At 41.8% G+C, this 14,446-nt stretch overlaps 1 pseudogene; it reads right to left on the bottom strand.

Moving 5' to 3' along the window:
- Positions 1–7,463, bottom strand: part of LOC120057440 — a 41,438-nt pseudogene extending 33,975 nt beyond the window's left edge.
- Between the last annotated feature and the right edge of the window lie 6,983 nt (positions 7,464–14,446).

Consider the following 14,446-nt stretch of genomic DNA (forward strand, 5'->3'; position numbering starts at 1 on the left):
CCACATACCACAGCAGAGCAAAGCACTGTGCCAGTGGGCCTATTAGAATATCAATGAAAGAGCCAGAGGCCTCAACATTACCAAACGCAATAGAGGAATAAAGCCTCAGCCTGCCAGTGACTGGTTGTACACAACAGACTGGTATCACTTTTTAAACCGTCAATTCACTAATTTCACATAGAGAAATTGCATTGTACACTGACCAATAAGGTGTTGTGAGTGTGAGCTATGACTTCCGTCCATGTCAGATATTTTCCTGGCCACACACACACAATCCGTCCGTCCATCCATCCAGCCACCCACACACACGTCCTCATATACGCAAACACGCGGGAGGACGCACACACATACACGCGGGCGGACGCACACACATACACGCGGGCGGACGCACACACATACGCACATACGCACCGCACACACCCACACACACACACACACACACACTCACACACACACACACACACACAATTGTCCAGTTAAATGTTTATTGTGGCAGCCCTACTCCAGACAGGTCAGAACATGTAGAAACCATTTTGATTCTTAATACATGCAAATCTATGTCCAATATATGCAACAGGTTTAGAACAGGTTTATGTGTCCCGAGGGCCAGTCAAAACAAGTGAGAGCAGGGCTCCACAAGAACACAAACAGTAGAGCTGGAACAGACCTTTGATCAGCAGAAAGCAGTCAGCCTCATGTCAGTTCTAGCTGAGAGACTGATGAGTAAACATTGGTAAAGCAGTAGAAGGGTTTTTTATCCAACTTGAGGATGGAAATCATGTAAGACCTCTAACAGACAAGAGAGTTGATGGCTTCCAGACCCAGTTGTCTGGATTTTGTGGGGCAAGCTAGCTAGCCATTTTCACATCACAGGCCAATGAAGAAATACATATAATTTGTGGCTGATCAAATATATGGTAGGGAAGCCTGGGTCACATTCAATTGGATTCATACACCATATGCAACACACTGACTGATGCAAATAGAAATGTCATGAATAGAGCAGTCATGACTCCTTACTCTATATGTCCGAGAGGCATGTCTGTTCTACACAATAGATTTCTGAATAGATATCTGCACATTCCAAAAACCTTGTGACTACTCAACACTGCCCTGGTTGGGAGAGGCTTTAGCTGTAACGGAAAGGTAGCAGAGGAGGAGTCAGGCAGAGTACATACCTCAGAGGTGGCGAGGAGATAGACAGGGCTGGGGGGAGGGGTCTGGTTCAGCTCACAGCTCAGGCCCAGGGACGTAAGGATCTCCGTCAGGACCTCGAAGCGTCGTGCACTGCTCATCTTCAGCTCATCAAAACCCTCCAACGAAGCAACGTCCTCAGAGTCGGGCGCAGTCTCCAGGTGCACCTGAGGTACCTGTTATTGACTGTACTTTTGTTTATTTCATGTGTAACTCTGTGTTGTTGTTTTTTGTCGCACTGCTTTGCTTTATCTTGGCCAGGTCGCAGTTGTAATTGAGAACTTGTTCTCAACTGGCCACCTGGTTAAATAAATAAATAAAGGGGGGGGGTGGAGGAGAGCCCCAGGACCCTGCCACCCTGCTCCAAGTATGCCAGAAAGCGGGCCTGGAGCTGGGGGGTGAGGGGTTTGTCCGAGGCCAGTACTAGCAGGTTGGAACTCTCCAGCCAGGGTTCACTGAGGGCCTACTGGGGCAGGGTGCAAACGCCCTCTGAAACCTCTCCTGGAAGCCGCCCGTGTACACCAGCACATTGGGGGGCTTCCCGCTAAATGTTGACCCGTCAGCTCTGACCAAGGAAGCTCTCTGCCTCATCCTCCTCGAATTCGTCCAGAGTCTCGTCCTCGCTGTCCGTGCACATGGCCTAGTCGTCAGGAAGGTCGGAGATATTGTCAACCAAGGCGTACTTGATGGAGAGTATGGTGCTGTTCCCAGCTCCAGGCACTCGTGGCAGCTGGACAGGTAGAGGTGGTGGCCTTGGCCCTCCATGTGCTGGTGGTTGTTACCCAGGGAGTCCCCTGTCCACCCCAGGGCTGGCTCCTCGTATGGGCTCTGAGCCTCGTCTCTCCACTAACGCCCTATGTACCTCCAGTGGTAGGAGCAGGCTTCCCTTCCTGCGTTGTGTTAGCTGGGGGGAGCTTCTCTCTGAGAGTACCTCCCACTCGCAGGGAGAATGCTCAAAGAGGATGATCTCAGTCTGTTTTTTGAAGGAGAGGGAAGTGATGTGCTTCTCTGACTTTCCCTTCTCCAAAAGTTATTTAAAAGCAGATTCTCTGAGCAGGACTGCTGGGGAAATGGGCACAGAGGGCAATATTTTAATTGCAAAATGTGGCCCGCTCTCCGTATTAAGCAATGTGAAACAATTTCATAATAGATTTGGAAAAATTATTTGGATAATGTTTTGGGATATAGCCTGGCGTTGACAATAATTAAGTGAAGTTCTGAGATAGCATTGGCCAACAACTGTAACTGCATTTGCTTTTGTTACTTCTAGGTTGGACTACTGCAATGCTCTACTTTCCGGCTACCCGGATAAAGCACTAAATAAACTTCAGTTAGTGCTAAATACGGCTGATAGAATCCTGACTAGAACCAAAACATTTGATCATATTACTCCAGTGCTAGCCTCCCTACACTGGCTTCCTGTTAAGGCAAGGGCTGATTTCAAGGTTTTACTGTTAACCTACAAAGCGTTACATGGGCTTGCTCCTACCTATCTTTCCGAGTTGGTCCTGCCGTACATACCTACACGTACGCTACGGTCACAAGACGCAGGCCTCCTAATTGTCCCTATAATTTCTAAGCAAACAGCTGGAGGCAGGGCTTTCTCCTATATATCTCCATTTTTATGGAATGGTCTGCCTACCCATGTGAGAGACGCAGACTCGGTCTCAACTTTTAAGTCTTTACTGAAGACTCATCTCTTCAGTGGGTCATATGATTGAGTGTAGTCTGGCCCAGGAGTGTGAAGGTGAACGGAAAGGCTCTGGAGCAACGAACCGCCCTTGCTGTCTCTGCCTGGCCGGTTCCCGTCTCTCCACTGGGATTCTCTGCCTCTAACCCTATTACAGGGGCTGAGTCACTGGCTTACTGGTGCTCTTTCATGCCGTCCCTAGGAGGGGTGCGTCACTTGAGTGGGTTGAGTCACTGACGTGATCTTCCTGTCTGGGTTGGCGCCCCCCCTTGGGTTGTGCCGTGGCGGAGATCTTTGTGGGCTATACTCTGCCTTGTCTCAGGATGGTAAGTTGGTGGTTGAAGATATCCCTCTAGTGGTGTGGGGGCTGTGCTTTGGCAAAGTGGGTGGGGTTATATCCTTCCTGTTTGGCCCTGTCCGGGGGTATCATCGGATGGGGCCACAGTGTCTCCTGACCCCTACTGTCTCAGCCTCCAGTATTTATGCTGCAGTAGTTTATGTGTCGGGGGGCTAGGGTCAGTTTGTTATATCTGGAGTACTTCTGTCTTATCCGGTGTCCTGTGTGAATTTAAGTATGCTCTCTCTAATTCTCTCTTTCTCTCTTTCTCTCGGAGGACCTGAGCCCTAGGACCATGCCTCAGGACGACCTGGCATGATGACTCCTTGCTGTCCCCAGTCCACCTGGCCGTGCTGCTGCTCCAGTTTCAACTGTTCTGCCTGCGGCTATGGAACCCTGACCTGTTCACCGGACGTGCTACCTGTCCCAGACCTGCTGTTTTCAACTCTCTAGAGACCGCAGGAGTGGTAGAGATACTCTTAATGATCGGCTATGAAAAGCCAACTGACATTTACTCCTGAGGTGCTGACTTGCTGCACCCTCGACAACTACTGTGATTATTATTATTTGACCATGCTGGTCATTTATGAACATTTGAACATCTTGGCTATGTTCTGTTATAATCTCCACCCGGCACAGTCAGAAGAGGACTGGCCACCCTCATAGCCTGGTTCCTCTCTAGGTTTCTTCCTAGGTTTTGGCCTTTCTAGGGAGTTTTTCCTAGCCACCGTGCTTCTACACCTGCATTGCTTGCTGTTTGGGGTTTTAGGCTGGGTTTCTGTACAGCACTTTGAGATATCAGCTGATGTACGAAGGGCTATATAAATACATTTTATTTTATTTGAAATTGTATTTTATTTGGGACCTAAAACAAATTGTCTTCAAAAAATGCCTTAGTGTCCTTCCACCTCAAAAAGCCCAAGAAAGACACCCACCATCTCAGATTGTTCTGAACTGGTTTCTGTAGTTAGAAACAGATAAGACTAGCATTCCTGAAACATTATTTTGTTAAAAGATATATAGAAATTAAGCTAATTTATTGCACCTAAATTGTCCGTTTGAAGTTATAGGATTCATATAGTATTCTATAAATATAGTACCCAACATCCGATTTGGACCAAACCCCTTCTCAACAATGATTAAGACATTAAAATGGTCAAAGGCCCCCCAAGGACCCCCCCCCCCCCCCCCCCAACCCCAACCTCAATGGAAACAGGATGCACCTGAACTCAATTTCAATTCTCATAGCAAAGGGTCTGAATACTTATGTAAATGTAAAATCATTAAAACATTTATTTTAATACATTTTCTAAAATGTCTAAAACCCTGTTTTTGTTGTGTCATTATTGGGTATTGTGTGTAGATTTACAGTCGTATGAACAAGTTTGGGCACCCCTCTGAGGCTGCATAATCATTTACTCTGTCGTCACAGAAAATGATCACAGTGGCATGCCATTCATTTTCTAATAAAAGCTGAGTACTGGGGTATTGTCCAGACAAAGATTTTTAGTGTAGCAATATTAAGTTGTATGAAATTAAATCAGATGTGAAAAATAGGCTATGCAAAAATGTGGCCACCCTTGTCATTCTGTTGATTTGAATACCTGTAACTACTTAGCACTGAATAATTGGAACACACAATTGGTTTGGTGAGCTCATTAAGCCTTGAACTTCATAGACAAGTGCATCCAATCATGAGAAAAGATATTTAAGGTGGCCAATTGCAAGTTGTTGTTCTCTTTGACTCTCCTCTGAAGAGTGGCAACATGGGGGACTCAAAACAACTATCAAATGACCTGAAAACAAAGATTGTTCAACATTATGGTTTAGAGGAAGGCTACAAAAAGCTATCGCAGAGATTTAAGCTGTCAGTGTCCACTGTGAGGAACATAGTGAGGAAATGGAAGACCACAGGCACAGTTCTTGTTAAGGCCAGAAGTGGCAGGCCAAGTAAAATATCGGAGAGGCAAAGGCGAAGGATGGTGAGAACGGTCAAAAACAGCCCACAGACCACCTCCAAAGACCTACAACATCATCTTGCTGCAGATGGTGTCACTGTGCATCGTTCAACAATTCAGCGCACTTTGCACAAGGAGAAGCTGTATGGGAGAGTGATGCGGAAGAAGCCTTTTCTGCACACACGCCACAAACAGAGTCGCTTGAGGTATGCAAACGCACATTTGGACAAGCCAGCTTCATTTTGGAATAAGGTGCTGTGGACTGATGAAACAAAGATTGAGTTATTTGGTCATAACAAGGGACGTTATGCATGGCGGCAAAAGAACACAGCGTTCCAAGAAAATCACTTGCTACCCACAGTAAAATTTGGTGGGGGTTCCATCATGCTGTGGGGCTGTGTGGCCAGTGCCGGTACTGGGAAGTTGAGGGTCGCATGGATTCCACTCAATATCAGCAGATTCTTGGGAATAATGTTGAAGAATCAGTCACAAAGTTGAAGTTACGCCGGCGCTGGATATTTCAACAAGACAACGACCCAAAACACTGCTCAAAATCTACCCGGGCATTTATGCAGAGGAACAAGTACAATGTTCTGGAATGGCCATCCCAGTCCCCAGACCTGAATATCATTGAGAATCTGTGGGATGATTTGAAGCGGGCTGTCCATGCTCGGCAACCATCAAACCTAACTGAACTGGAGATGTTTTGTAAGGAGGAATGGTCCAAAATACCTTCATCCAGAATCCAGACACTCATTAGAGGCTATGGGAAGCGTCTAGAGGCTGTTATTTTAGCAAAAGGAGGCTCTACTAAATATTGATGTGATTTTTCTATTGGGGTGCCCAAATTTATGCACCTGTCTAATTATGTTTTGATGCATATTGCACATTTTCTGTTAATCCAATAAACCTCATTTCACTACTGAAATATTACTGTGTCCATCAGTTATTTGATAGATCAAAATGAAATTGCTGATCCAAACACCCAATTATTTATAAATGGAAATCATGGAAATTGTCAGGGGTGCCCAAACTTTTTCATACGACTGTATTTAGTCAACTTTAGAATAAGGCTGTAACGTAACAACATGTGGAAAAAGTGAAGGAGTCTTAATACTTTCCGAAAGCACTGTATGTTGTGTGATTAGTGATATTTACTATTAAACCAAACACAATACCATTACCAAACACAATAAAGTGTGTGTTCAGGACTTTTATCATTGAAGACCCTTTTAGACCACAACATTGAAACCATTGCAACAGCTGTAACCTAATGGCTTGCTTGTTTACCAGGAATTGTCTAATCCAGACTTTTTTTAATGGGAATAATCCACACACATAGGGGCCATTTCCTGGACACAGATTAAGCCTAAGAGAAAACAAATTGAATTGCTTTCATGGAGGACTGGCTTGAGTTGTGAGGATGACCATACAATACATTTTTATCATGAGCAAATAGCTATTGGTTTTCTACCCAAAGCTGCAAAGAAAATGTGATACATTTAATAAACACAAGAGAGCAAATTGGATTAAAGGGTATGGCAGTAGCAGGAACAGCAGCTTCTAGTGGTCAAAATCGGGTACTTTCATGCTAATTTATGGGGGGAAATGCAAGCTACTTCAATGGCTAATTTCTCTGAACAGGGGAAAAACACAATCCCCAAATTTACTGAGAATACATGACATAGTATGAATAAACAATGCTCCAAACCGCAGCTTCATACTACTTGTCAAACAGAGAACTGATACTGTATACTGGATGTTGGGGCGGGCTTGGTGTGTGGTGTGAAGGGTTGTTGGTGGCTTTTGACCATTTATTTGGATTTCTCATGTATCAATCGTTGTTAAGAAGGGGCTTGGTCCAAATTTAATATTGAGTATGATATTTCTTGAATATTATATGAATCCCATAACTTGACATGGCCAATTTGTGTGCCCTTAATTAGCTTAATTTCTCAGAGTTCAAATTGTCTTTCAACAAAATCATGTTGCTGGAATGCTTATCTTATCGGTTTCTAACAACAGAAAACCATTTCAGAACAATCTGAGATAGTGGGTGTCATGGCTTGCTGAAATGAAATGGAACGACCCCTTACAAATAGCCTTAAAAATACAAATGTTTTTATTTTAAATATTTAAAATCCTTAAAATCCTATGTGTACAATAAAGTTGAGTTAACACACTCCATAAATGAGAAACCCTTGATTTCAAAGGTAAGGACTAGACACTCACAGACTATCTTTGAAGGCACAAGTCCATTGTCCAGCTGAAGGCGATCTTCCATAAATGCCACTCCGAGGTCGGCTGAAGTTGTCAACGCTGTCCTGAGCCACGGCCCTGAATGGCTGCACTAGGCTACAGGCCAGAGGGAGACAGTAGTCTGACCACTTCAGCACCTAGACAACACAGCAGAGTACACAAGTCAGCAGGATTTAAACATTAGTGGACAGTTGAAGGAAAATATCATAATTTCAGAATGTTTAATTGGGATCGGGATTAGTTCAACAATCAGATAGATACTGTACTGCATAATCACTTTTGAGTAACTAAGCAATATCTTCCTGCTGCCTGAGTAAAATAACACTTTTTGTGTTTAAAGGGACATTTAAATGGCTAAATGCAAATCAAGGAACCCTACTTCCTCTCCAACCAAAACATTTTTGCTCCAGGATCTTAGCATGGCATCTCAAGTGTCAGCGGACCCTCTGCCATATGTGTCGTTCCATGTCATTTCAGCAAGCCCTGAACCCCACCATCTCAGATTGTTCTGAAATCATTTCTGTAGTTAGAAACAGATAAGATCAGCATTCCTGCAACAATAATTTGTTAAATTAAGCTAATTGATTGCACATATATTGGCCATTAAAATGTATAGGATTCATATAATATTCAATAAATATAGTACCCAACATACGATTTGCACAACAACATCTTATCAGTGATTAAGGTGTGAGGATTCCAAATAACATGATTTTTTAATGACTACCTCATCTCTGTACCCCAACATACAATTATCTGTAAGGTCCCTCACTGGCGTGTATTCATGGAGGCCAAGGGAAGCCAGGCTTCCCCCCAAAAAATTACCAATAAAATGTAATAAATGATCTTTCATCACTCTGTGTTTCATAATGTTCCTTCAATTCACAAGTGGCTGAATGTATCTCACCGGAGAAAGCATCCGAGCCAGCGAAACAGCGTCCCTCTGTCTCTATATACTTTGCCCTTCTATCTGATGCTGTATGGTCAAAAATAGTATGATATTGTTGCCGCCCGTAGCATTGAATGCAAGGTAAGCCAGCGAGCATTTGGCCTCCCTTGATTAATAAAAAGTATACAATTATAGCCAATCAGCGTTGGTCCTGGCACACCAAAATAAAGTGTCAAGGGAAGCCAGTTTGGATTTGGCTTCAAACCACTCACATCAAAAGGAAAACGTCATTGACAGAAAAATTATATAACGTTGCATCTCATTGTGTCGTTGTCCTATGGTGGCTAGCTAGCTAGCTAAAATTGGCCATGGACGGAGATAGGGATTTTGACTTTTTAATTAATTCTCTGTACTGGCCAATGATTATAACGGCGATTCTGATCCAACCATAAATTCATACATTGTGCCCCTGGCCTGACAGGATGGAAGTTCAATACGTAGCTAGATGTAGTAGGCTAATGTTAACTAGCTGGCTCATCATTGCCCATGAAAGGAAGTTAGGCTAGCGAGCAAGCATTTTAGCCACGTAGCCTAGGACAACAAAAAATAAAAGTGCATACTGTATGAGAGTCATAGACTGTTTTGTCAACATGAAAGAGAGGAGGATGGCATTGGCGTTTCTCTACAAGTAGGGTGAGTCAACATGTTTTTTCTACTTGCACGAAAGAACGCATACACACAGAAATCAGAACCATGGACAGCCATATCCTTTTTAGCTTACGTTGATTTGACTAATTCGCTTTTGGTATCTTTTAGTTTTCACTGTATTAGACTAAGCATAGTTGTATTGATGATATTGCCATGTTGAAGTTGAAATGGTGCTGCAATAGTGGAGGCAGCAGGTTTTCTTTGCAACTTGTGACATTTGTCATGAATGTAAAGCGTTATGTTTGGGGCAACCCCAACACAACAAATCACTGAGTACTCATGTTATGGGTATGCTTGGGAGTTTTTTTGTTGGGGGAGGGGGTGGGGGTAAAAAGATCCTAGAGGAAAATCTGGTTCAGTCTGCTGTCCAACAGACAATGGGAGACAAATTCACCTTTCAGTAGGACAATAACCTAAAACACAAGGCCAAATACACTGGAGTTGCTTACCAAGACAACAGTGAATGTTCCTGAGTGGCCGAGTTACAGTTTTGACTTAAATCTACTTGAAAATCTATGGCAAGACATGCAAATGGTTGTCTAGCAATGATCAACAACTAATTTGACAGGGCTTGAAGAATTTAAAAAAGAATAATGGGCAAAAGTTGCACAACCCAGGTGTGCAAAGCTCTTAGAGACTTACCCAGAAAGACTCACAGCTGTAATCGCTCCAAAATGGGCTCCTACAAAGTATTTACTAGTTATGTAAATTAGATATTTCTGTATTTCATTTTTGATAAATTTGTAAAAATTTCTAGAAACACATTTCTGAATTCTAAAAACATTTTTTTTATGGGGTATTGTGTGGAGATGGGTGAGACAAACATCTATTTAATCCATTTTGAATTCAGGTTGTAACACAACAAAATGTAGAATAAGTCAAGGGGTCTGAATACATTCTGAAGGCGCTATGTTTTTCAATAAAATTATTAGAAAACATTTCTCTCTCTATATGTTGTGTGACATTTACCATTAAACCCAACATAATACCATTGCAAAACACTTACAATGTGTGTTTGGGACTTTTACTATTGAAAGTCCTTAGAGATCATAACATTGAAACCATTAGACAAACATTGGCAGTAGAAGTATCCGTGTGTGGAGAGAGGTGTCATGGCGGACTGAACACAGCGGTGCAGAATGCCTCAAGATAAAAACGTAATATTCAATATCTGTAAGTTTGACTAAATATTAACACTTCACTCCACATACTCGTGGGCAATAACCTTCAATCCGGATAACAACACAAAACAAATGATAAGGCTACAGAAATGTATCGACCAATATCACCAATACAATCAACACCCAAACATGTCAGAGAGTAAGCATGGAGACCCAATCCCCAAAAGAAAACGAGGCTCCTCGAAGGACACACGATTTATGCTTTTCACCACCGGGAATGGTAAGTGTAGATACTGACTTGCTAAAGTTGATAAATGATATAAACTGGGCATGAACTAGTCAGTAAAGCTGTAAAGGAGTTGAAGACGAGCCTCGAGATGAGTGAAGAAAAAGCTGCGACAATGGAGAAAGAAACAAACAAGCTAAAAGGTAGAGTCAATACGATTGAAACGGACGTTAAAGAACTTAAAAAGGAGAAGATGTTTCTGAGAGAAGCCTTACTTGAATTACAGACTAGATCTTTGAGAGAAAATCTAGTACTTACTGGTATTTAAGAAACATGAGGGTAAAGATCCTGAAAGTGTGGTGAAATAATTATTTCTTACAGCGCTATAGATCCCAGGCGATACTGTCGACAAAATCAAACTTGCACGTGTACACCGTTTCGGGACAGAGATATGAGCGCCAAATTGTTGCAAAATGTGCATTTTTTAAAGATAAAATAATGGTTAAAAGCCTGGGTAAAAGACTCGCTGGCACGAAAATAGTCATGAATTATCAGTTCCCGAAGGAAATTGCAGAACGGCGCAAAGTTCTGTACCCACTCTTCAAGGTGAATAGATTAAAAGGGAAACGTGAGGCTCTCGTAGTTGATAAACTGTATATTGATAACCAAATTGTTCCGAGACACCAAGACTACTCCATGGCTATTCTAAATATTACAAAGTTCCCATAGAGTTGAATAATGGAACACCCAATATTATCCATGGTATGGATTGTAATAATACAAAAATATTTAACAATAGAAATAAACTACAAATACAGTATACCATTCAAGATAGGAAATGTTGTCAAAATAATTAGTATTCAACTTTCTAGTTATAGTATTTACAAATAGATAAAGCCAGCATTAGAAGAAAGGATCATTATTGAAATAATACATCTTCATTTATAATGAACTGGAACACAAAAGTACTCAAAAGCCAGAAATGAGGTAGGAATCAACATGGTAGGGATAAAAACACAGCTAACAGAGGACACAGAAGGCACAGTATGTGGGTATGTGCAAGTGTATTGTGATGGAAGGTGGGGTGTGCGATTTTGTGTTTGGGAAAGTGTGGAGTTAAGTGAGTGAAAAAGGAAAATGGTTGCAAATGCCAGAGCCCATGTGTATCTGCGAGCAGGACTTGTGACAGAGAGAGCTTTCAATTTTGTGCAGATTTAAAATAAATTATATAGTTTTTGTATTTATTGTCCTATCAAGATGGAACGGTCCCCAACCCTATACACCCACCTGAGCGCCTCATACACTAAGGAGAAGTCCTTATCTGTTTTACAGTGCCTTCGGAAAGTATTAAGACCCCTTGACTTATTCCATATTTTGTTAGGTTACAGCCTCATTCTAAATGGATAAAATAGTTTTTCCCCCCTCATCAATCTACACACAATAACCAATAATGACAAAGCAAAAAGTTAAAACATTTTTGCAAATGTATATAAAAAAAATAACAGAAATACCTTATTTACATAAGGATTCAGACCATTTACTATGACACTCGAAATTGAGCTCAGGTGCATCCTGTTTCCATTGATCATCCTGATCATCCATCAAGGCAAAAGGTGGCTACTTCGAAGAATATCAAATATAAAATATATTTGATTTGTTTAACACTTTTTTGGTTACCACATGATTCCAAATGTGTTATTTCATTGTTTTGATGTCTTCACTATTATTCTACAATATATAAAATAGTACACCTAAATAAAAACCCTGGAATGAGTAGGTGTGTCCAAAGTTTTGACTGGTACTGTATACAGTTGAAGTCGGAAGTTCACATACACTTAGGTTGGAGTCATTAAAACTCGTTTTTCAACCACTTCACACATTTCTTGTTAACAAACTATAGTTTGGGCAAGTCGGTTAGGACATCTACTTTGTCCATGACAGAAGTAATTTTTCCAACAATTGTTTACAGACAGATTATTTCACTTATAATTCACCGTATCACAATTCCAGTGGGTCAGAAGTTTACATACAGTAAGTTGACTGTGCCTTTAAACAGCTTGGAAAATTCCTGAAAAGGATGTCATAGCTTTAGAAGCTTCTGATAGGCTAATTGACATAATTTGAGTCAATTGGAGGTGTACCTGGCCTACCTTCAAACTCCGTGCCTCTTTGCTTGACATCATGGGAAAATCAAAAGAAATCAGCCAAGACCTCAGAAAACAAATTGTAGACCTCCACAAGTCTGGTTCATCCTTGGGAGCAATTTCCAAACGCCTGAAGGTACCACATTCATCGGTACAAAATAGTACGCAAGTATAAACACCATGGGACCAAGCAGCCGTCATACCGCTCAGGAAGGAGACTCGTTCTGTCTCCTTGAGATGAACGTACTTTGGTGCAAAAAGTGCAAATCAATCCCAGAACAACAGCAAAGGACCTTGTGAAGATGCTGGAGGAATACGGTACAAAGGTTTCTATATCCACAGTAAAACGAGTCCTATATCGACATAACCTGAAAGGCCGCTCAGCAAGAAAGAAGACACTATGCCAAAACCGGTTTGACTACGGTTTGCAACTGCACACAAAGATCATACTTTTAGGAGAAATGTCCTCTGCTCTGATGAAACAAAAATAGAACTGTTTAGCCATAATGACCAACGTTATGTCTGGAGGAAAAAGGGGGGTGCTTGCAAGCCGAAGAAAACCATCCCAACCGTGAAGCACGGGGGTGGCAGCATCATGTTATGGGGGTGCTTTGCTGCAGGAGGGACTGGTGAACTTCACAAAATAGATGGCATCATGAGGCAGGACAATTATGTGGATATATTGAAGCAACATCTCAAGACATCAGTCAGGAAGTCAAAGCTTGGTCGCAAATGGGTCTTCCAAATGTACAATGACCCCAAGCATACTTTCAAAGTTTTGGCAAAATGGCTCCATGAGGACAGTCAAGGCACTGGAGTGGCCATCACAAAGCCCTGACCTCAATCCTATAGAAAATGTGTGGGCAGAACTGAAAAAGCATGCGCGAGCAAGGAGGCCTACAAACCTGACTCAGTTACACCAGCTCTGTCAGGAGGAATGGGCCAAAATTCACCCAACTTATTGTGGGAAGCTTGTGGAAGGCTACCCGAAACGTTTGACCCAAGTTAAACAATGTAAAGGCAATGCTACAAAATACTAATTGAGTGTATGTAAACTTCTGACCCACTGGGAATGTGATGAAAGAAATAAAAGCTGAAAGAAATAATTATCTCTACTATTATTCTGACTTTTCACATTCTTAAAATAGTGGTGATCCTAACTGATCTAAGGCAGGGCATTTTTACTAGGATTAAATGTCAGGAATTGTGAAAAACGGAGTTTAAATGTATTTGGCTAAGGTGCATGTTAACTTCCGACTTCAACTGTATATTTAAAAAAATATATATATGGGTTTTGGAAATTATGGATACAATTACATTGATGGAAGCTACAATCTATCTGCAATATTAAGCTGATCTACCCCCCACAACAACAAAAAAATACAGAACTGCTGGAGCCTAATAGTTTGCTTGTTCACCAAACACACCTACGGCTGGTTTCCTGGACACAGATTAGCCTAAGAGAAGGACAAACTGAATTGCTTTCATGGAGGACTGGCTTGAATTGTGAGGATGACCACACCATTTATTTTCATCATGAGCCAAATCTATTGGTTTTCTACCAAAGGTTGAAACACAACAGACCAGCAAAATGGATAAAAGGGCAGTATCAAGAACAGCAGCATCAAGGGGGTAGAACCTGGTACTTTCACTAAATTAATGGAGAAAATGCAAGCAACTTCAATGGCTAATTTCTTTGAACAGGATGGGATGGGGAGAATATCACCAAAATGAATAAACAATACTCGCAACTTCATTCATCTTGTCAAACATAGGGAACTTATGCTGTATACTGGCCATTGGGGGTGGGCTTGGTGTGGGGTTTGGGTTTAGTTTATTAATTCAACCATTCTAAAAAACAAGCACACATGAAACTTGAAAAAGCCATACATGCACATTAGTAAAATCATTGAGGATAAC

Source organism: Salvelinus namaycush, chromosome 12, assembly GCF_016432855.1.
Source record: "Salvelinus namaycush isolate Seneca chromosome 12, SaNama_1.0, whole genome shotgun sequence".
Classification (NCBI taxonomy): Eukaryota; Metazoa; Chordata; class Actinopteri; order Salmoniformes; family Salmonidae; genus Salvelinus; species Salvelinus namaycush.